The following is a 21,749-nucleotide window of genomic DNA, read 5'->3' as shown; positions in this document are numbered from 1 at the left end:
GCTTCCCCAGATAATCCAGGATAATCTATTTATCTGGAGCTCATTAATTTAATCATATCTGCAGAGACCCTGTTACCTTGTAAGCTAATATATTCACAAATTCCAAGAATTATGACATGGGGGAGTAGGAATATTATTCTGCCTACCACAGAAACATAAGGGCTTATACTCTGGCAGGACCAAAACAGACACAGCAGTGACTGTGATTCCATAAAAAGAAATAAAATGTTATAAGTTCACTGAACCTCTTCATTTAATTCAAGAGAAGGAGAAAGGTATGCAACAGGATGCTGTAAGACTTTAAAGACCATTTAAACTGGACCCCGACTAGGAATTTGAAAGTTAGAGCTAAAAGAGAGAACATAGAAAATACAGCTAGAACCCACATACATGTGAAAAGTTGGTAAATGAAGAAATGACAATACAAATTAAAAAACCATGGAAAAATCAGTAGTGTCACTACACCTGAGTTTCTATCCATGGATAAAAATTAAACTAGATTCCCTGTTTCACATCAGATTAAAAAATAAATTCCAGGCCAGGTACAGTGGCTCATGCCTATAATCATAGCACTCTGGGAGGCCAAGGCAAGAGGACTGCTGAGCCTAAGAGTTTGAGACCAGCCTGAAGAAGAACAAAACCCCATCTCAACCAAAACTAGAAAAAATTAGCTGGACTGAGGCAGGAAGATCACCTAAGCCCAGGAGTTTGAGGTTTCATTGAGCTGTGATGATGCTACTGCACTCTAGCCAGGGCAACAGAGAGAGACTCTGTCTCTAAATAAATCCCAGTAGATTAAGACCTAATTTTGAAAATCCAATTTCAAAACATTTTAGAAGAAATGCCTGAAAATGTCCTTATGATGTTGGGATAAGAAAGAAAGTTTTTAGTAAGTTGCAAAAAGCAAAATAATAAAGAAAAAACTGAGAAATTTGGTCACATCAAAACTTAAAACTTATAAATCCAAATGGCAAATAATCACATAAAAAGATGTTCAATACCAGCAGTCATTTGGGAAATGCTAAAATGGTAAGTACCAATACATACTGGATAGAATGGCTAAATTTTTAAAAACTGACAATACCAAGTGCTTGTAAGTGCCTAGAACTCTCATACACTGCTGGCAGGAACGCGGAATGATGCAATCCCTTGAAGAGCAATTTGTCACTTTTCATAGCATTAAGCACACACGCACCACTCGACCCAATGGAATTTCACTTCCATGTTATTTATCTACCCAAGACAAATGAAAATGATGTCCACACCAAGATTGTGCATGGATACTCATAGTAGCTTTATTCGTAATCACTAAAACTTAGAAATAACCCAAATGCCCATCACCTATTGAATGTATGAGCAAACTGTGATACGTTTCTATAACAAAAAGGACCAAACTACTGATACATGCAAAAACCTGATGAATCTCATTATGCTAAGTGAAACAAACCAGAAACAAATGAGTACCTATGGAATAGTTCCCTTTATATTAAATTCTAGAAAAGACAAAACTGTAGTAAAAGAAATCTTTCCATGGTGGCCTGAGGGTAAGAGAGGAAATTGACCACAAAAGGTGTTAGGGAACTTTTCAAGATGATGGACATGTTCTATATACTGATGATGACAAAAATTACACATCAGATTAAACAGTTAAAAGAGGTAAGTTTTATTGCGTGTAAATTATATTTCAATAAAATGGACTGAAAAGAGGGAAACAGACACTAACTATTTCTGCCCTTCCTTCTCTTCTGAAGCCTGGAACATTGTTGGGATGGTTACTGCTTTGGCAGCTATCTCAGATTAGGAGAATAAGGCCAGTACCCAAGGGACAGGAGCAGTGAATATGGCAGAAGTTTACTTCTGAAGACTTTGCAGATCCAGCATTCCATCCCTGAACATCTTATTTTATGTGAGATGGAATAAAAATTTTATCCTGAAAAATATAATAAAAATTTGATAATGAGTAAACGCAAAAAATATTCAAATCTACCTCATCTTACAGCCACAAAGAAAAAACCTTAAAACTTCTATCTAGTATATGTTAAAATGTTACCTAGTTACCTAGTTTTCTGTGTACCACTCTCTACCCCTGCATTTTAACTCATTTTAACACTCTGCATTTTAACACATTCAAACTTCATAACGAACCTCTGAAACAGATACTATTATCTTCCCTATTTTATGCGGTAGAGACTGTGATGCAGTTAGAGATTTAAAAAATGCCTAAGGTTATGCTAGTGATAAGTATTGGAACTGGGATTCATAACCATTCTCCAGCCTATACCTCTTCTACCATGGCACCATAAAGTCAAAAAAGGTAAAAAAAAAAAAAAAAAGGTATTTGAAATAAACATAACTGACAAAGGATGAGTAGCCAGAATGTAATTTTTAATTAGGATACATTTAGCAAAAGAAAAACTAGAATTAGGATCAAGGTGGCTGACTAGATGCAGGTAGTATGTGCCTCCTCCACACACAGGAACCTGAAGAGTGAGCAAAGTCTCACATTTCAAACTGACTGTCTGAGACAGAATGCTGGGATTCACCAGGGAAGGAACAAGAAGCACCAAAAAGTAGATAAGGAGAGGGTTCGGGGCAATTTGCCCTGCCAGGGACTGACTGACAGCAGGAGAAACTCCTAGATGGGTAAAACAGGAACAGAGACACCCACCCCTCCCCGAGGCTCCACCCTCCATGATTAGAATTTACAATATTGGCTATAAGAGAACTCCCTGACCCATGCAGGTCATATGCCTTACATAGATATCTGCTTCCAGATTTCACAAAGGCACTGTTCCATAAAGGGAGCTCACGCATGAGGAAGCCCACAGGTATGTGCGCCTAGAGCAGATTGAGCCAGGCCTGAGGAATTGCAGGCCTACTTGTCACCACCACGAGGCTCTGAGGAGGGACAGAGGAGCCTGTCCACTCCCACACGTCCCTGGGAAGGTCTCCACTGCTCCATTGTGGGCTGCAGCCAAGACTGAGACAGGAGCTGAGAGCCTTCTGCACAGTCTGTCACCCATGCCACCTGCCTTTCCAGTCACAGGTCCAGGGCACCATTTTGGTGAGTTTGACTCTGGGCAGTGCCCAGCCCTCAGACTGGGTTTGGTCTGGATGTGGGTGCAGCCCCCACCTGGCTGGGGAGGGCAGGGAAACCAGGCTTTCCAGCATGCCTCTGGGATGGTGCCCATCATCCTGCTGCTGGCTGCAGTGTGACCAAGCCTTTAGCAAACAATACTCCCCACAGATTCCTACCTACCAGCACAGCCTGCCTGAGAATGGACCTACCCTCTCTGGCTACATGCCCAAGGCACCATTTCAGGAGTTTGAAGCCTGGCAGTGCCCTGCCCTTGGGCTGAAATGGGACTGACGCAAACCTGCCCAGCTAAGGAGGTACAAGGGAGCCCAAGCTCTCCTACACACACGTAGGACAACTACCAGTACCCTGCTACACACTGCAGGAAGACCAAGATATCTGTGCACAGCACTCCCCCACAGTATATCGCCCACACAGCTTGTCTGGAAGTGGCCCAACCCTTTCTGGTCACAGGCTCAAGGAACCAGCTTGGGAATTTAAAGCTGAGCAACACCCCTCCCTCAGGCTGAGTTTGGGTTAGCACAGCTGCAGCCCGCCCAGCTGAAGGGGAACAGGGAAGCTCAACTCTCCTACCTGTTCTCAGGACAATTCCCCACTGCACTACAAGCTTCAGGAAAAGCAGACACAAGCAGACAGCACTACGCCCGGCATCCTGCCCATGCTATCTGCCTGGATGAGGTCTCAATCTTTCCAATTACAGGCCTAACATGCCATTTTGTAAGCTTAAAATTGGGCATCCTGGGAAGGGATATGGAGATGGGGACTTTTCCTCCTTCAGCCACCCAATGCTGTGGACATAGCCACTTCTAACCCAAGTTAGAAAGTTAGTAAGTTATTGGTGTGGGCGAGCTGCAAGAAGGCCAGATCTAGGCTTCATGGGGAGCACACCCCCACAGCACTCACTCATTGTGTCCAGGTTCTGCACAGAATATGCAGCTCATTCCCTCCCTTTATGGAAAGGAAGTTTTGCAGCTGCCCAACATGAGAATCTCAGCCTCTGGGTCTCTACATTGCTGGTTCCACCGCCAATGCTCCCCAGCATCCACTCAGACCACAGCATCCTTGGAGGACCAGTGGGTCCCAGGTGAACTGTGGATATCCCAGAGTTTGGACATTCGGGGCAGGCCACTCCCAGATGAAAGGAGAGCATGACATCAGGAGGGCCCCTTGGGACAAAGGAAATAGGGCACAGGCTCCTCACCGTTTGGAGCCTTCTCTTCCTCTCCTCTCCCCCACCCCCGGCTGCTGAAGCAGCCGTGGCTGTCTCCGCTCAGATCTGGCTAAGGTTCCACAAGAGAGGTTTAGGCCAGGGTACTTGGGATCAGCTGCCCCACCTCTCCCAATGCACCTATCATACTCAAGATTTCACGGAGCTCAAGGCACCTCCTTCTCTTCAAAACACCACAGCAAGCAGTTTGTTATTCTCCAAGGAGGAAAGCTACTGGTCCCCCTGAGGGAGGGCGAAGCCAGTGGTTCTTTCCTGAGCTTCCTGTCTCTTCTGGGAGGAGCCTGCCCTCCCTAGAGGCAAGTCCCTGGCACAGCCAAACCTTCCCTGCCAGAGCATTTTAGCCATAGCCCAAAACGCAAAGCCAGTGTTGTGCTTGTGCACACAAAGGGTTTAGCTGTCCACGCCACCTCTGCTGTAACTGGATCAGGATGGGCGCTGGAAATCTGAGCACTTTCGTGCCCCTCAAGGACTAAGACCACTGTCGTGGCTGGGAGAGGAAGCTGTGAATGGCACATGCTCCATAGTTTCCCTGCCTATACTAAACTCATCAAGAAGGGCCCCTCCTATTGCAGGCTCACAGTGTATCCACTCTTCTCCTGCCTAAGCATTCTTCCATAACAGAAGATTACTCTACCCATCTCTATCACAGCCAATCCCTGAACTCAGGGAAGCTTCAGGGAAAGTTTGCCAGCTTGGTCTTGATCTTGTCCCCAAGGACAAAAGGCAATCCAGGGGCCCTTGGATCTGAGGATTACTTCTGGCACCTGAACACCCTCCAAGGGTCTGAGGTCCAAATGACCCAAATAGCCAGCAGCACCACAGCAGGCACCTACCTGCACAAGCTGAAAGGCAGTGTACTTCTCCCTCTCTACATTGATCAAGAGAGTTCCCAGTAGAGGAAAGCAGGTGCACCACAAAGCTATCTATTTTGAACTGAGAAATGTGTTTCCAGATGGAAAGGAATCAGCGTAAGATCTCTGGCAATATGGAAAAATGGGCTCTCTCAACACCCCCAAAGGATCACACAAACTCTCCAGAAATAGACTCCAACCAAAAGGAATTTTTGAAATGTCAGATACAGAATTCAAAATACAGATTGCAAGTAAGCACAAGGGGATCAAAAAGAAAGTTAAAAAACAACACAAAGAAACTAATAACAATAATAATAATAGTAATTCAGAACACCAATAAAAGTTCACTAGAAGACAGATAATTTAAAAAGGAAAACTTCTGGATATAAAAGAGTCATTCAAGGGATTTCAAAATACAATTAAAAGTCTTTGCAACAGACTAACTCAAGAAGAAGAATTTCAGAGCTTGAATAAAAAACTTTCAAATTAGTCCAGTCAAAAAAAAAAGAAAAAAAGAGTCAAGAAAAATGAACAAAATCTCCTAGAAATACAGGAATATGTAAAACAGTCAGACATAAGAATCACAGCTATCCCTGAGGGAAAAGAAGAAAAAGTAAAAAGCATGGAAAACCTATTTGAGAAAATAATGGAAGAAAACTTCCCTGGTCTTGCTAGAGATTTAGATATCCAGATACAAGAAAGATAATCAGCTCTTGGAAGATTCAATGTAAACAGAACATCACCAAGGCATATACACATCAGACTGGCCAAAGCCAAAGTGAAAGAGAAAATCCTACAAGCTACAAGGTAAAAGCATCAAATAACTTACAAAGGAAAATCCATCATACTAACAGCAAACTTCTCAACAGAAATCTTAAAAGCCACTAAGCTCGGTAGAATCTTGAATGTGCTAGGTACCCTTACAAGGTAGAATTATTCCATACATCTTTATTCTTCTTAAACAGAATAACTGCGAGCCAGGAATTTTTTATCCTTAAAAACTAAGTTTCATAAATAAAGAAGAAATAAGATCTTTCTTAGACAATCAAACACTAAGAGAATTTGTTACCACTAGACCTATCCTATATGAAATGCTCAAAAGTACTCTAAACACCAAAAAACAATTGATATTCACCCTATAAAAACACTTGAAAGTAAAAACTCACAACTCTTATAAAACAATAATACAAGGAAGCATACAAAACTACTAGATAACAATCAATATGATGGTTGAAACAGTATCTCACTTAACATTCAATGCAAAGGTTCTAAACACCCAGTTAAAAGAAGTATATTAACAAAACGGATTAAAAATAAAAACCAAATATCTTCTGTTGTCAAGAAACCATTTAACTCATAGAGTCACATAGTCTTCATATAAAGGAGTAGGAAAAAATATTCCACACAAATGGAAACCAAAAGCAAGCAAGAGTAGCTATTCTTCTATCCAATAAAGCAGACTTTAAATCAACAAGAGTAAAAAGTGATGAAGTTTGTTATTATATAATGCTAAAGGATCAATATAAAAAAAGATATAATAATCCTAAACATACATGCATCTAACACTGGAGGTCCCAGAGTCATAAAACAAATACTATTAGACTTAAGAAATGAATCAAATGAACAATACAATAATAGTGGAGAACTTCAACACGCCAGGGACAGAATTAGACAGATCATTGAGACATAAGATCAACAAAGAAACATGAAACTTCAATGGAACTCTAAAAGAAATGGCCCTAGGAGAACATTCTACCCCCAAACTGCAGAATATACATTCTTCTCACTAGCACATGAAAAATTTTCCAAGACTGACCATATGTTAGGCCACAAAAAGTCTCAGCTAATTTTAAAAAATTGAAATAATACCATATATTTTCTCAGGCTACAATGGAATAAAATTAGAAATCAATTCCAAGAGGAGCTCACACAACTACACAAATACATAGAAATTAAACAAACTGGTAATAAACTATCTTTGGATCAGCAATACAGTAAAGATGGAAACTAAGAATTTTTTGTGTGTGTGTTGAATAACAATGGCTACACAGCTACCAAAATCTCTGAGATACAGCAAAACCAGTTCTAAGAGACACTTTTATAGCACTAAGCACTTATCAAAAAGATAGAAAGATTATAAATAACAAACTAATGTCCCACCTCAGAGAACTAAAAAAGCTACAATAGGACAAGAAATAACAAAGATCAGAGCCAAACTAAATGAAATTGGAACAAAAAAAGTGCAAAGAATCAACACAAGAAAAAACAGGTTATTTGAAAAGGTAAAAAAAAAAAAAAGAAAGAAATTTGACATACCACTAGCTAGATTAAGAAGAGAGAGGATTCAAAGAAGTTGGATCAGAAATGAAAAAGGAGAGGTTACAACTTATACCACGAAAATGCACAAGAGTATCTGAGACTACTACAATATCTCCATGCACTACTACAAATACCTCCAGAAAATATAGAGGAAATGGATACATTTTTGGAAACACACAACCTCCCAAGCTTGAATCAAGAAGAAAAAGAAACCGTGAACAGACCAAAATAAAGTAGCAAGGTTAAAGAATCAGGGAAAAAACAAAAAAAGAAACCCAAAACAAAAAGCCCGGGATCACGTGAATTCAGAGCCAGATTCTACCAGACCAACAAAGAACTGGCACCTATCCTACTGAAACTGCTCCATAACGATGAGGAGGGAATCCTTTCCAACTCTTTCCATGAAGCCAGTATAACCATGCTATCAAAGCCAGGAAAGTATACAATAAAAAGAAAACTACAGATCAACAGCCCTCATGAACACAGATACAAAAATCCTCAACAAAATCCTACTAAACCAAATCCAACAGTCCATCAAAAAATAATTTATCACAATTAAGTGGGTTTCATCTCAGAGATGCAAGGATAGTTCAACTTACACAAATCAATAAATGTGATTTACAAAAACCATATGATCATCTAAATAGATGAAGACAAAGAATTTGATAAAATTCAGCATCCCTTCATGATAAAAACCCTTGCCAAAGTAAGCTTAGAAAGTATATACCTCAAAATAATAAATGACGTATATGACAAACCCACCACCAACATCACACTGAATGGGTTACAGTTGAATGCATTTCCTCCTAAGAACTGGAACAAGACAACACCGCCCACTTTTCGCCAGTTGTATTCAACATAGTATTGTAAATCCCAGTGAGAGTAATTATGTAAGAGAAAGAAATCAAGGGCATCCAAATTGGAAAAGAGGAAGTCAAAACATCCATTTTTGTTTGTGATATGATTATACCTAGAAAACCCAAAGACTCCTAAAAATACTGCTAGAATTGATAAATGAATTCAGTAGATTCTCAAATTACGAAATCAATAGCATTACTTTTTTTTATTAGATCATAACTGTGTACAATTACTAATTTTATGGGGTATAATGTGCTGACTCTATATACAATCTAGAATGTTCACATCAAACTGGTTGGCATTTCTATACATTAATAACAACTATTCTGAAATCAAATCAAGAACTCAATACTATTTAGAATAGCTGCAAAAAAATAACATATCTTAGAACACACTTAACCAAGAATATGAAAGAATATACGTAACCAAGGAGGTGAAAGATCCTCACAGGAAGAACTACAAAACATTGATTAAAGATATTGTAGATGACACAAACAAATGGAAAAGCATTCCATGCTCAAGGTCTAGAAGAATCAATAGTGTTAAAATGTCCACAATGCCCAAAGTCATCTGCAGATTCAATGCAATTCTCATCAAAATACCAATGTCATTTTCACATATTAGAAAAACAACCCCAAAATTCATATGAAACCAAAAAAGAGCCTGATTAGCCAAAGCAATCCTTAACCAAAAAACATAACCTTAATTAAGGCAGGCATCCTCAAACTGCGGCACGCGGGCCATATGAAGCAGTGTGAATTGTATTTGTTCCCATTTTCTTTTTTATTTCAAAATAAGATACGTGCGGTATGCATAGGAATTTGTTCACAGTTTTTTTTTAAAACCTATAGTCCGGCCCTCCAATGGTCTGAGGGACAGTGAATTGGCCCCCTGTTTAAAAAGTTTGAGGATGCCTGCCTCAAGGCATCACATTACCTGATTTCAAATTATAATAGAAGGCTATAGTAACCAAAACAGCATAATACTGGTGTGAAAGTAGACACATAGAGTAAAGGAACAGAATAGAGAACACAGAAATAAAACCAAATACCTAAAACCAACTCATCTTTGACAGAGCAGATCAAGCATAAACTGGGGAAAGAAAGCCCTAATCAAATGGTGTTGGGGCTCGGTGCCCGTTGCACAGTGCTTACGGTGCCTGCCACAATGCCCAGCTATTTTCTTGTTGCAATTGTCATTGTTGTTTAGCTGACTCGGGCCTGGCTTGAACCCATCAGCCTCGGTGCATGTGGCTGGCACCGTAAGCTAGTGTGCTACTCTGGAGGCTGAGCCAAGAGAATCAATCACTTAAGCCCAAGAGTCTAAGGTTGTTGTGAGCTGTGATGCCACAGCACTCTACCGAGGGCGACATAGTGAGACTCTGTCTCAAAAAAAATAGTGCTGGGAAAATTGGGTAGCCTCATGAGGAAGAATGAAACTGGATCCCTCTCTCTCACCATATACCAAAATTAACTCAGGATAGATTAAAGACTTAATTGTAAGACATCAAACTATGAAAATGTTGTAAGAAACCTAGGAAAAACTACCCTTGACTTTGGCCTAGGTAAAGAACTGATGACTAAGACCCCATAGGCAAATACAACAAAAACAAAAATAAATAAATGGGACTTAATTAAACAAAAAAGTTTCTGCATAGCAAGAGAAATAATCAGTAAACAGACAACCTATAGAATGGTAGAAAATATTCACAAGTTAATCCATCTGAAAAAGTCCTAATATCCAGAATCTATAAGGAATTCAAACAAATTAGCAAGAAAAAACTAAATAACCCCATTAAAAAGTTGGTAAAAGAAATGAACAGGTATTTTTCAAAAGAAGAAAAACAAATGGCCAACAAACATATGGAAAAAATGCTCAACATCATTAATCATCAGGGAATGCAAATTAAAACCACAGTGAGATGCCACCTTACCTCTGTCAGAATGGCCATTATTAAAAAGTTAAAAATCAATGTATGTTGGCACAGATGTAGTGAAAAGGAAATAGACACCTTTGGTGGGAATGTAAATTAGTAAAACTGCTGTGGAAAACATACTCCTCAAAGAACTAAAAGTATATCTACTTTTAGATGGTAGCTATCAATTCCACTATTGAGGACCTGCCCAGAGGAAAAGAAGTCATTGTATAAAAAATAAAAGACAATTGCATCCATATGTTTATCACAGCACAATTGACAATTGCAAACATATGGAACCACCCTAAGTGCCCACCAACCGAAGAGTGGATAAAGAATACACAGACCACATACACACACACACACACACACACCATGGACTACTATTACTACTCAGCCATCAAAAGGAATAAAATAATGTCTTTTGCAGCAACTTGGGATAGAACTAGACACATTATTCTAAGCAGAGTAACCCAGGAACAAAAATCAAATACTGCATGTTTTCCCTTATAAGCGGGAGCTAAACAATTGATATGCGTGACTATACAAAGTGACTTAATGGATACTGCAGACACAGAGGGGAAGTTGGAGAGGGTCGAGGAATTAAAAATTATCTATTAGGTACAATGTACCCTATTCAGGTGATGGGTATACTAACAGCCTAGACTTCTCCCCTATGCAATTCAGCCCATGTAATAAAAAACCACTTGTACTCCCTAAATCTATTTAAACAAAAAAGAAACAAAAGAAAAAGAAAAACTGTTCCCCCAAGGGGAAAGAATAAGAATAGATAATTCACACAAGGAAAAACCCTAATGTATAATAATTACACAAAAAGATGCACAATTCACTGGAAAATTCACTGAAAATCAAAGCAAACTACATTTAAAACAGGTATTTTTCTACTTGTTTTGATTTGCAAAATTAAAAGATCTATTATTTCAAGTGTTGGTGAGGCTGTGAGGAAACAGGAACACTCATACACTACTAAAAGTTTAAATTGGCATTCCTGCTCTGCCAAGACAGGACATTTGGAAGAGCACTTACCCACCTCAATCCAGGAGTTCAATTTGTACTATGTACCCCATATAAACTCTGGCACATTCTCTAGTACATTTAAGAAAAAAATTTATAGCTATATTGAAGTAGCATAAAATTGACAACAATCTGAATATCAATAGAGAAATGAAAAAACATTGTGTAACATATGAAGCAGAAGCTGAAACTACAGTTAAAAGTTTTTTTTTTTTCAATAAAAGAGGTAGATCTAAATTTAGCAATGTGGATGCATTTTCAAATGAGATTGTTATTTGAATCAGTAGGCTGAGCAAAGAAGATTGGATTGGTGAGCATCATTTAATCCACTGAAAGGCTAATTAGAACAGAAAAGTAGAGGAGGGCAAACTTGCTCTCTTCTGGAGCTGGGGCATCCATCTTCTTCCCCTGCACTCGAGTTCAGAGCTTTTGGTTCTTGGGTCTTTGGACTCTGAGACTTATACCAGTGGGCCTCCTAGTTCTCAGGCCTCTAGACTTGGATTGAATTATTAATATATCACCAGCTTTCCAGAGGAGAACTGACATCTTAACAATGTTGATTATTCCTACCCATAAATATGGAATTGTTCTTCATTTATTTAGATATTTGAGTTCTTGCAAAAGAGGTTTGTAGTTTTCCTCAGATCTCATACATATTTTATTAGATTTATAATGAAGTATACCTTTTCTTTTCCTTTGGTGCTAATGTAAATGATGTTGTATTTTTAAATTTCAAACTCTAATCGTTTACTGCTGGTATGTAGAAAAGCATTTGACTTTTATATATTAATCTTGTATCTTATAATCTTGCTATAACCATTTATTAGTTTGAGGAGGGTTTTTGCTGTCATTGTTGATAATGTTGTTGATTCTTTGGTATTTCCTACACAGATAATTATGTAATCTATGAACATAAACAGTTTTATTTCTTCCCCTCCATTCAGTATATGTTTTAATGTCCTTTTCTTGACCTTCTGCATTAATCATGACATATAGTATGAGGTGTTAAATAGGAGGGATAATCCTTGCCTTGTTCCCACTCTTATGAGAAAAGCACCTGGTTTTCACCATTAAAGTATGATGTTAGCTGCAAGTTTTGAGATATTATCAAGATATTATCAAGCTGAGGATGCTCCCTATTCCTGGCTTATTCATTTTGTTCATTTTCTTGAAAATGCTCTCAGAGACACACCCAGAAGTAATGTTTTGCCTGTTATCTGGGCATCTCTTTTGTCCAACCATCCTGACACATAAAATTAACCATCATATCCACATGCAAAAAAAAAAAAAGAAAGAAAGAAAAAAATGAATCTAAACATAGGCCTTACTTCTTTTATAAAAATTAACTCAAAATGGATCATTGACCCAAATGTAAGATACAAAATGATAAAACCTCCGGAACAGTGGTTCTCAACCTGTGGGTTGCGACCCACAGGAGCTGTATTAAAGGGTGCGGCATTAGGAAGGTTGAGAACCACTGCTCTAGAAGATAACGGAAGAAAATCTAGGCCACTTTGGCTATGGCAAAGAGTTTTAAAATACAACATCAAGAGCATAATTCATGAAAGCAAAAATGTGTAAGTTAGATTTCATTAAAATTAAAAACTTCTGTTTTATGAAAGCTATCTTAAAAAAAAAAGAAGACCTAAAACAATGGTTCTCAACCTTCCTAATTTCGTGACCCTTTAATACAGTTCCTCATGTTGTGGTGACCCCCAACCATAAAATTATTTTCATTGCTACTTCATAACTACTAGTAGTAATTTTGCTACTGTTATGGATCGTAATGTAAATATCTTATATGCAGGATGTATTTAGGCGACCCCTGTGAAAGGGTCGTTCTACCCCCAACGGGGTCGGGACCCACAGGTTGAGAACCACTGGCCTAGAAGGTGATTTATAGCCAGATAATAAAGCACTTTGAATGCTAGGTTAAATTTTATTCTATGGATAATAAGAAGCAACTGGATGCTTTTAAGCAAAGAAGGGTTGTAACAGAGCTACACATCAGAGCCCTTAAACCCTCCCATAATACAAGAATACAAGAATAATATGTGCATAACACAGAAGAAGAAGTTGTTTAAAGGCAGCCAGAAGGGGAAATTCTATCAACTGCCTCAATAGCCCATTCTGGTGACAAACAAATCTCACTCTCTGTTAACCTTGCCTGATGCCAAACTGAACCCCTTGTAGGTCCCAGTGAAGGTACTAAACATTCCTCAGTCTTGATGACCTACTTCCATGAAGAACATGACTCCCAAACCCAGTATTACTCCAGCCACTCACAATCCAGAAGAGAAAGCCACTTCACTCTGATTCAGGGCAGACTCCCAGGTGCCGAGGGGCCCAGACTAGTTTACTAAACAATGTGCAGCCAATCTGCAGTGACGACACCTGAATCAACAACGCTGACACCGGCTTTTGCATCACAGCTTCTAAGGGGAGAGCGGCTGTCATCATGGGCTCTGTAACAAGGACACCTGGAGGAAATCCTGGCTATCCCTGGCTTCCACAGAGAATACCCTGTTCTCACGGCTTCACTTTCCTCACCTCTTCCTTACTCATCTTCCTGTTATCCTGCTCTTCTCTTCCCACCTCTCTTCTGCCTATCACAACCAATTCTCTGAAGGGCCACAGAGAGGATTTGGGAGTCTAAGCAAATTCCATACCAGGGCACAGAGACCACCTTGAGAAGGAAAGCCCCTCTTGAATCACATTCTAAAATTTGGCCTGGTTTGGATTTCCGTGTATAGAGAAAGACAGAGGGTGATAAGGGGGGCCCAGAGAGCCAAGAATAGGAAGGAAATGAGTTGCCAGCTGGGGCTAATATATCTCCGAGTTTCAGAAGCACACAAGTGTACAGACTGCACAGGCATTCGGTTGTCCCCACCCCTCAGCTTCCCGTTGCCCAATAGAGGAAGTCTTTTCCCCATAGGGATAGACCATGAAATTCATTCTAACCTGATTTTCCTTTAAGAAACTATTCTGGTTCCCCACTTCTCCTCCCCACTCACCCACCAGCTGTGAAAACACCATAAATATGATTTTCTAGACCCTTTGCCTCTGGGCAGACTCACATGTGGGGTCAGTGTTTGGGCCTCTGTTTTTTCCCACTGTCAGTCTAACTCACGTTTAGTGCTGGTAACCACCCAGAATAATTAACCACAGGACCCTGACCTTGCACCAGAAGGGACAGTGGGAGATATCAAGAAAGGGGGTCACTTTTTACCCAAGGAAGGTTGTCACACCCTGGGAAAGGCTTTTGGCAAATTTCTGACTTTGTTAAGGGGAAATTTAGAAGAAATGCCTCTAAGGTTCTTCCGCGACACACATGGGAGTGACTAGGTCTGTTGCTTTTGTATATCTGCTAATGCATTCGTTCCCTCCTCTTCCATCTATCCATCCATGCTTTCAATAAATACCTATTAAACCGTGATATGCCAATACAGTCCACTGGGGACATTTTTGTTCTCATGGAATTTATGTTTTAGACTAAGAAAACAGACCACAGACAAGAATTCTAGGACATTGCTGCTCAAAGCGTGGTCCCCCCTCCAGCAGCATGGGCATCAAGGGAGAGCTTGTTGGAAATACAGAATCTCACACCTCACATTAGACATACCAGATCAGACTCTTCATTTTAGCCACATCCTCAGTTGATTCATATATATATGAAAGTTCATGAAACACTGGTCCAGGACAGAATTTCCCAACAGCAGCACTGCTGCATTCCAGACCAGTTAATTCTTTCTCTGGCTGGGGAAGATGGGTAGGCTTTCCTATGCATCGTAGGATGTTCAGCAGCAATCCTGGCTTCTGAAAGATGCCAGCAGCGCCTCCCCTCAGGTTGTGACGGCTGAAAATATCTACAGATTTTGATAAATGGCCCTTGGTCGGGGTGGGGGGGAGGCGCAAAATCACACTCCCTCCCCCAGTGAAGAAACATTGGTCTAAGAGATCCTCGGTCAAATCCAAAACATATTTTTTTTTTATTTTTCTGAAGTAAAAGAAAATTATAACAAACTTAACTGTTAACTATTGTCTCAAAGTAAGTCCAACCAAGATTATGTGCACTTGTTAAAGAAAAACTAAGTACCTTTTATAGCAACTAATAGAATAAACAGCACCATGTGGGGGGGAAATAATGCTTGCACAATTCCCATGAGAAAACTTTCACATAAAAATCATTAAAGTTTGCTATTTAATATTACTAGTAAGGACAAAGGGACCTGGCATTAAATATGAGTGCATGAGACCACTTAGGAATGATCATCATTCCTGCCAATGATATTTGCTCTAGGTGCAATCATGGAAAGCTCTAAACACCTCCCCTGTAAGATAATATTTAGAAATAAGCATATCCTACATCAATCACACAAAGTGAACTCAGTGTGAGTTTAAAATGACTTGCTATTCTTCCAGAGGCTTAAGGGACCTGGGCCCCCCTGGAACACACGCAAAGTTGGCTTGCCTGGAGTTAAAAATTCCACAAGCCCATTCTCTGAAGCTGTGTACTCCATGAAGCCTGAGATCAAAGGGCATGCCACCTTTCCTCAGAGATACAGGCCAGAGGGTTGATGTATGTTAACAACATATTGTTAGAGGTCTATAGGTGCTCTGCCCTGAGGAAAAGACACAGTCGTTACTTCATACTGAGTAAACTGAGTGAACGCTTGAAGATATTCTTCCATTAACTCTGTTCCCCTGTGGCTACTTTCTTCTTTACCATCTTTATTTAGATACGTGCCCAGAGATTAGTCAGTGTCCAGAAGAAGATGTTTACTACAAAAGTGATTGTGTTGATATGGTAATAGGATATTTCCTTTCAAGTTAATTTCAGATAGGTAAAATGAGGTAATGGTGAAACTAACAGATAACAGATTGTGTACCTGATGAGAAAGGTATAAAACCAAAACCCTGAATAAAGAATTTTACTACATGCCATCCCATCCCGTGTAGTCTGTTTCTTGACTTAATAATTACAGGAGCGAGTTTACACCCACAGCAAAGCTGCTGTTCGTTCGAGTCTCCGGTCACGCAACACTCCCCTTTAAGAAATAGCTGGCCTGGGCGGCACCTGTGGCTCAGCAGGTAGGGCGCCGGTCCCATATGCCGGAGGTGGTGGGTTCAAACCCAGCCCCCGCCAAAAAAAAAAAAAAAAAAAAAAGAAATAGCTGGCCAATAGGACACATGCTTTGTGCCTACCCTCAAATAGTAGAGGTGGGAAGGGAAGAATGTGGAGGTCATGTTCAAATCTAGCTTATGAAAAATAAATTGCATAAGCAGAGTCTGACACCAGTATCATCATAGAAGTAGAGGAAGAAGAGTCGGCAGAATAACTCTTGTTTCTCAGTCTGTGGGTATCAAGAAATTTATGTTTCACTGTTTATTTTTAATTAACTTTTAGAAAAATAGATCCAGCCTAAGAAATAGTGACTTCTGATTTTGGCAAGTTCCCAAAACAAGTAAGCAAATAAGATATTCTCAGCTAATGACAAAATAACCCAAGGCAGTAGGGAAGAGAGCTCAGGCTTGGCTTAATGGAGCCAGGATGGGGATTCCACTTTGAAAGTACTGAACTGAGCTTTGCAGGATCAAGACCCTGGCAACCACTGCATCTGCAAAGTCAGTAAAGTCACTGGCCTGGGTTTGCCCTCCAGAACATCTGGTTTTATTGGCTTTAATTCTCAGAAAAGGTAGCTTAACTTAGAGACATTTGGTGACTCGCTAGACTATTCACAGCCAGTTAATGACAGCGGGCAGAAAAGAAACCCAACTCTCTGTGCTGGGGGACACCAAATACACCTGGTTGATTTTCCCAGTGCCAGTCTAACAAATTACTGCTAATTGTAGCCCAGGTTTATTATCTCACAGTTCTGGAAGTCAGAAGTCTGAAATGGGTCTCACTGAGGCGAAACTGAAGTGCCGGGGGTGGGGTCCATGTTCCTTCTAGAAGCGCCAGGAAACAATCCTTTCCTGTATCTTTTGCAGCTTCTAGAGGCCTCCTGCAGTCCCAGCTCCAGACCTCTTCCTGGATCTTCAAGGCCAGCAGGTTGGCACCTGCAAATCTCTCTCCCTGGCTCTGACCCCTCCCCTACCAAGTCTCATTCTCCTGCCTCACTCTTACATCGGGCCTACCTGAATAATCCAGCTTAATCGCCATATCCCCCAATCCAGAATGTATTCAAGTCTGCAAAATCCTTCTGGCTATGTAAAATAACATATTCTCAGTTTCCAGAATTTAGAACATGGACATTGTTGAGAGCCATTTTTCAGTTTACCACAAACTGCTTAGGCATGCCAATCAGAGGCAGGACCTCTGACAATCAAAAAAATAAGAAATTTAAAAACTGCAAACCAGTAGGGCGGAAGAAGGGAACAGCAAAAAACAAAGCCTCTGAGACTCCTAGGTCCTGAGTCAGTGCAGGAGGCGGAAGAGCACAGTGTTTTGTCCAGTTCTCAAGCCTGCACATTGAAATTCCTTGAAGAGCACATAAAAATTACCAACGTCTGAGGGCTAATCCCTAGAGATTCTGCTGCCATTAGTCTGGGTGGGTCCAGGCATCATTTTTAAATTCTTCCTAGGGGACTTTTAAGAGCCTAGATCCTAGAATCAGAGTACTCTGATTACAAAGACCACTGTATGCTCAACCTGGGGCACGTTATTTAAGTTTGCCTCAGTTTCTTCTAAAGCTAGGAAAGATGATAATGAAACTACCTTTTGAAGCTAAGGATAAGCAGACATAATACAAATAAAGTTCTTGCCACCATAGTAGGCATTGCCTGATGTCACAGATTGTTTTTGCTCCAAAGCCTCAAAGGTCTCCAGAGAGGTGTCAGATTCTTCACCAGGCAGGAACCCAAAGCAGTTCCTGTGAGTCCAGGGTGTGAAGGGCGGTGGAGAGTGGAGTCACACTGATCACGGCCTCCCCTGCCCTGCCCGGTTGTACTGGTCTCTGGAAGTGCTATGTGCCAAAGAAGGGTAGCATTCAGGTTGGAGCTGCATGCCTCCTCATGCTGGAGTGCACAGAAAAAGAAGAGTGTCAGGAGAAACAGACAGGCTGGAGCTGGGGGTGAAGGTGTGCTGTGCTGTGCTGTGCTGTGCAGACGTGAGGAATGCTAGTGATCAAGTCTTTGTTGACCTCTAAAGCAGCGCGATTCTCAGCCCCCCTGTCTATGTGAAACATCTGTGGAACCATAAAAAACATTCATGGTGTCTGCTCCCCACCCCAGACCCGTGAAATGGTAATTTCTGGGGGTGAGGCCTGGGAATCTTTTGGTTTCTCTTGTAAGCTCTCCAGATGATTCTAGCCAATTAGAACCGAAACCACTGGGCCCTGGCTGGTAGCTGGTGTCCAAGCGTGGCTGACCTTGCCAACTGCATCACTGCAAAGTGAAGGCAGGGAGGGGAAGAGAGGGGCCGATAATGACCAGGTTCTTATTAAGTGCCAAGACTTTTTACATGCACCAATTAATTTAATCCTCATAATTATATCCCCATTTAAATTTAATGATAAAGAACTGCATTTCACAGGGATTATGATAAGATTCATAATAGTGTAGTGACAGAACCAAGATTCAACCCTAAGTCTACGTCCAAAAGGGACAGAGAAAAGTGACATTTATTGAGCACAACCTTCTCTAGGAGCTACATACGATGTTCTATATAGATTCCATGAGGTAGTATTTTACATTTGAAAGGCAGAGACCTGAAAAGATAAAAAACCTGCCCCGCTGGGGTCCTAACTCAGGCCTGTCCATCTCTAAAGCCCTTTCTTCTTTCCCCTCATGTCCACCCTTCTCCATGTCTGAAAAACTAACAGTAACAGCCATAGCAAGAACGCAAAGTCTGTATCAGGCACTGTACTGAGAGTTTTCTATGCATGATCCAAGGAATAATCAAGAGAAGTGATGTGGCTTAAAGACAAAGTGGTTAGTTATTCAGACACAGGCTACCCAATGTGTGGTATATGAGCCAGCAGCTTTGCCTAGAAGGATTAGATCTCAGTATCTGTATTTTAAGTGATCCCCCAGTGAATTTTAAATATCCCCATATTAAAGTTGAAGAAGCCTGCTGTAGATGATTTTTGGTTTGCTTTTTGTCTTTCCAAAGAGTTACTTTGGTGATGTGTAGGTATGGCCTAAGGTTATCCACTCACCAGACCTTTCAGGTACAAATAAAAGAGAAGTACAGGAGGCAACTGCCTCCATTCTGTGGTTTGAGATAATGCAAGGAGGACGGAGGCCCCCAGGTGCCCTTTCCCGAATACAGCTCTTTTTCTTTGAGTGTTCCAGGTGTTGGTCTCCAGGCACATGTACCTAGTCAGGCAGTCACTCCTTAACAAGACAAATTATTCTGAGTGTGAGACTAGCTCATGAAAGTAAGCATGAGATAAAGCAGCATTTCTCAAACTTGAACAATGTGCAGAACTTTCAAAGAGGAAAAAAGAGTTCTTTCAGAGCCAACATGTTGGCTTAAATTGCTTCTGTTATAAACTTTCTTAAATAGTAAAAATATTTATTTAGATAGCCATAAAAATGAAACAAATCTACAAATTAAATATAAACAAAACTACAAACAAACACAAATCAAACACACTAAGGCAAATCAAATATAATAGATGATTTTTGCTAAAACAAATTGCCTTTTCTAGCATGACTATGGTACAGACAGCTACAATGTATTTTCTTTTTGGTCCAAAATATGTCTATTATTGTGTGATTCAAATTGATTCAATTCTCTATTCAAAATAAAATCCACTGTCAAGTTTTATTCTCAGAAACCAAAGAAAGAAGATCCAAGTTCAGCAGCCAAACATGATCAAAGTATACAACCATTCCATGGGAGGTACAGACAGAGCTGATGACAACACAGACAATTAACGGGCAATTAATGCCCGCTAATTTCTTTCCACAATTAATCTGTGGAAAGAAATAGTATTCAAATTGGTCTTACAAATGCTTGGCAACTGCATACAACACACAATGAGAAGCCTGTAGATTTTTCTGGAGTTTTGTTGATGTGTAGGACGCCATTATGTGGAGATCCGTGGTCCTCCTCCAGAACCTGGCTGAAGAGGAAGAGCTTCTCAGAAGTGTAACCTTTACTCATGTTATGATTTGTGGCATGAATTGTGATAGTGAAACATGGAAAGCAAATTCAGTGTGCTGAATGTCATAAGAACACCACTTTTCAGTGTAAAAAATGTGATTTTGCCTTACATGTGAAGTGTTTTGTTGCGTATCACAACTGAATAGCAGGTGTCACCACCTCTTGAGATAAAAGCATGATTTCATACAGTATGTACAATGTAGCAGGGACAGGATATTATATATTATGTACAAAGTAGCAGAGGTTGTGCCTGGTGTTCCATTTTTGAAATGCCACATAATTCAACAGTGGAATACAATAAAATATTTTTTCTCTTCAAATTCTTGTCCCTTGAACAACATACATGAATTTCATGCAAAAAATTTAAAAATTTCAACCTCTAACATAAGTGGGGTTATCCCATCTTCCTTATTCACTAACCCTTTATAATTAAAGCAATGCTACTTGCCAGCATCATGATCTTAAATACAAAGGCAAACTCTAGCCCTGAAATCATTGGTTGAACCTTGATACAAGATGCTCATCTAGATGAAACCGGCATGCTTATAATAGTTCTCAATTATTATTGAGAAAAATGCAGCATTAGACTATTATAACGCTTACAAACCTCACTGTCCACCCCCGACCCCCATATACCCGCACAAGAATATGTCAGCAAACTTAGGGGAGTTTATCAATCCCAATTTGGGAAACACTGAAATAATGAATTAGGCAGAACTGTACTCAAATGATTAATCAGGGCAAATTCTTCTTTATAGAAATATTCCAACTAATAAATGCAAGAAGAAACGATAGAATTCAGAATTTTACAAAATGGCAGAAGAACATGTTGAAAGACATCACGGAGACTCGATCAGTAAAATCCACATGATTCTACAGGATAAAAGTTTCTACAAGATATGAATTGTAAGAAAACAAAAAAGAGATAAAGAAAGAACTTACAGATCTAAAAAAGACTTCAGAGTCATATCTGTAAATGCAATGTATGGGCTTTATTTGGATCCTAATTCAAATGAAAATAACTCAAGATTTTTTAATTTCACTAAGGCAAAGTAATTTAGTGCTTAAGTTTTTAAAAGAAATCTCTACTGCGTAGAGATATATACTAAAATGTATTGATCAAATAATCAGATGACTTGTATTAGCTTCAAAATTGTGGTGGTTTATTTTATGTGTCAGCTTGACTAACTCACAGCCCAGCTTTCGGTCAAAAACCAAGACTAGATCTTACCATATTTTTTTAGATGTGAAAAACATTTAAATCAGTAGACTCTGAGTGAGACAGACGGCCTCGTACTGGGGGATGGAGGTTAGAGGAACAAGAATCAATCAGT

At 39.9% G+C, this 21,749-nt stretch overlaps 1 protein-coding gene across 7 annotated transcripts in view; it reads right to left on the bottom strand.

The window, feature by feature from the left end:
* Positions 1-21,749, bottom strand: part of TMEM45A (transmembrane protein 45A) — an 88,575-nt gene that overhangs the window by 31,908 nt on the left and 34,918 nt on the right. The window contains exon 1 of one of the 7 annotated variants that reach the window (XM_053565730.1): positions 4,481-4,500. The exons of 5 other annotated variants lie outside the window; for them this stretch is intronic. The gene's annotated coding sequence lies outside the window, so the exon portion shown is untranslated. Of the gene's footprint in view, positions 1-4,298; positions 4,423-4,480; positions 4,501-21,749 lie in introns of those variants that run through there. One more of the 7 variants, XM_053565726.1, reaches the window with a different exon arrangement.

This window comes from Nycticebus coucang, chromosome 16 (genome assembly GCF_027406575.1).
Source record: "Nycticebus coucang isolate mNycCou1 chromosome 16, mNycCou1.pri, whole genome shotgun sequence".
NCBI classification, from domain to species: Eukaryota; Metazoa; Chordata; class Mammalia; order Primates; family Lorisidae; genus Nycticebus; species Nycticebus coucang.
The sequence above is the reverse complement of the archived record's forward strand: the minus strand, read 5'-3'. Positions and strand labels throughout refer to the sequence as shown.